Genomic DNA, 3,270 nt, shown 5'->3' with positions numbered 1-3,270 from the left:
AGTAAATTATAAACTTTAAATGGTTTAGAAGCCATACAATGCAAATTGGCCCTTATTTATCATTGCAGTCCAGCACGGATACGACCTTAGAGGCGTTCAGGCATAATCCAACGGACGTAGCGTCATACCACTGTTCGCTCGAACAAGTATTGTGCCATTGGTCCGTACCTGCGGTTCCTCTCGTACTACGCAGGAATGCTGTCGCAACAACGTTTTGTCATTAGTAGGGGTAAAACTAACCTGTCTCACGACGGTCTAAACCCAGCTCACGTTCCCTTGCATGGGTGAACAATCCAACGCTTGGTGAATTTTGCTTCACAATGATAGGAAGAGCCGACATCGAAGGATCAAAAAGCGACGTCGCTATGAACGCTTGGCCGCCACAAGCCAGTTATCCCTATGGTAACTTTTTCTGACACCTCTTGTTAAAAACTCTTTAAACCAAAAAGGATCGATAGGCCGAGCTTTTTGCTGTCCCTGTGTGTACTGAACACCGAGATCAAGTCAGCATTTGCCCTTTTGCTCTATGTGTGGTTTCTGTCCGCACTGAGCTGGCCTTGGGACACCTCCGTTATTATTTGAGAGATGTACCGCCCCAGTCAAACTCCCTACCTGGCAATGTCCTTGAATTGGATCATACCTGAGTAATTGGAGTTATACCAAATTTTCAAATCAAAAATACATAAATGCACCGTTTTATTAAAGAATTTGTTTGCAATTATATAACAAACTCGTGATACTTTGATCAAGAAGCTTGCATCAAAACCCAATACCATAAGACATAATAAATATATCCGTATAATGGCTAGGAAATGATACACGTTCCATTTAATCAAGTAAGTAAGGAAACAATAAGAGTAGTGGTATTTCATTGGCGATACCAAACCGAGGTCTAATATCTCCCACTTATTCTACACCTCTTATGTCTCCTTACACTGCCAGATTAGAGTCAAGCTCAAAAGGGTCTTCTTTCCCCGCTAATTATTCCAAGCCCGTTCCCTTGGCTGTGGTTTCGCTAGATAGTAGATAGGGACAGTAGGAATCTCGTTAATCCATTCATGCGCTCACTAATTAGATGACGAGGCATTTGGCTACCTTAAGAGAGTCATAGTTACTCCCGCCGTTGACCCGCGCTTACTTGAATTTCTTCACTTTGACATTCAGAGCACTGGGCAGAAATCACATTGTGTCAACACCCGCTAGGGCCATCACAATGCTTTGTTTTAATTAGACAGTCGGATTCCCCAAGTCCGTGCCAGTTCTGAATTGATTGTTAATTGATAATCGTTATAATTAATAAGAACTAATTGGTTTAACCCAACTAGTATTCTTAAAAATTTTAGCAAGAAAGTTCCACAATTGGCTACGTAACTAACTATCCGGGGAACAAGTAACTACCATAAATGATAGAAACTCTATTTACCCAGAACGAGCACATAAACCATGTTATTGTTTCCCAATCAAGCCCGACTATCTCAATCTTCAGAGCCAATCCTTATCCCGAAGTTACGGATCTAATTTGCCGACTTCCCTTACCTACATTATTCTATCGACTAGAGACTCTTCACCTTGGAGACCAGCTGCGGATATTGGTACGGCCTGTTGAGAAGTTTGCGTGTCCCCACCATAAATTTTCAAGGTCCGAGGAGAAAATATCGACACAACAGTATATGTCATGCTCTTCTAGCCCATCTACCATATCTCTCTGCGAAAGACTTCCATGGTAGTACGGCTATAAAACAGAAAAGAAAACTCTTCCGATATCTCTCGACGGCTTCTTTATGGTCGTTCCTGTTGCCAGGATGAGCACGAGGCCCATATTTAATAACAAACGGATACTCAACAGGTTACGGAATTGGAACCGTATTCCCTTCGTTCAAAATTATTCAAGTATATTATTTCCAGCTTTTATTTGTATATTTCAGTTTTTACTTGAAAATTTTCGGCTTTCGCCTTGAACTTAGGACCGACTAACTCGTGATCAACCACTGTTCACACGAAACCCTTCTCCACTTCAGTCCTCCAAGGTCTCATTCGATTATTTGCTACTACCACCAAGATCTGTACCAATGGCAGCTCCATGCAGGCTTACGCCAAACACTTCTACGCATACCATTGTACCTTCCTACTCACTAAAGTTTCAAAATTTATATTACAAGTAATATAAATCATCTACTTTAGCGGTAATGTATAGGTATACAACTTAAGCGCCATCCATTTTAAGGGCTAGTTGCTTCGGCAGGTGAGTTGTTACACACTCCTTAGCGGATTTCGACTTCCATGATCACCGTCCTGCTGTTTTAAGCAACCAACGCCTTTCATGGTATCTGCATGAGTTGTTAATTTGGGCACCGTAACATTACGTTTGGTTCATCCCACAGCGCCAGTTCTGCTTACCAAAAGTGGCCCACTGGGCACATTATATCATAACCTTAAACTTCATATCAAGAAAGTTAAGGTTCTTACCCATTTAAAGTTTGAGAATAGGTTAAGATCGTTTCGACCCTAAGGCCTCTAATCATTCGCTTTACCAGATAAGATTATTTTATATAATATTAAAATGCACCAGCTATCCTGAGGGAAACTTCGGAAGGAACCAGCTACTAGATGGTTCGATTGGTCTTTCGCCCCTATACTCAATTCTGACAATCGATTTGCACGTCAGAACTGTTTCGGTCTTCCATCAGGGTTTCCCTGACTTCAACCTGATCAAGTATAGTTCACCATCTTTCGGGTCACAGCATATATGCTCAAGGTACGTTCCAGTTAGAGGCATATATGATATAAATATCATTATACATAACTATATAGAACGCCCCGGGATTGTGTTAATTAACTATAAATAGTTAAAAAACTAATCCCATTATAAAGCCAAGTTAATTACGCTATTAGGTTTATATCCCAATAACTTGCACATATGTTAGACTCCTTGGTCCGTGTTTCAAGACGGGTCCCGAAGGTATCCTGAATCTTTCGCATTGTTAATCATACAAGTGCATATAATAAACACAAAAATCAATGATAATTATGCCATTATATAATTCCGAAAAATTAACGCACTGTATTCATATAAATCTATCAGCACTTTATCAAATTAATAACATTTATTCTGTGTTAAAATGCAAGCAATTTAATTGGAATAAACTATAAGTTATATTTTATGATAAATTTTGTATGCTAATAGATTACAATGCCCATATATGGAAAAATGCACACTATTATCATAATATTGTTTAAATATTACAATTATAATTAGATGAATTTTCCATA

At 39.3% G+C, this 3,270-nt stretch overlaps 1 pseudogene; it reads right to left on the bottom strand.

The window, feature by feature from the left end:
• On the bottom strand, positions 1-3,270 carry LOC121530425 (annotated as a pseudogene; the record flags this gene model as incomplete).

The sequence above is a fragment of the Drosophila eugracilis genome, unplaced genomic scaffold, assembly GCF_018153835.1.
Source record: "Drosophila eugracilis isolate 14026-0451.02 unplaced genomic scaffold, ASM1815383v1 contig_1535, whole genome shotgun sequence".
Taxonomy (NCBI): Eukaryota; Metazoa; Arthropoda; class Insecta; order Diptera; family Drosophilidae; genus Drosophila; species Drosophila eugracilis.
Note: the sequence above shows the minus strand (reverse complement) of the source record. Positions and strands in the feature narration are given on the sequence as shown.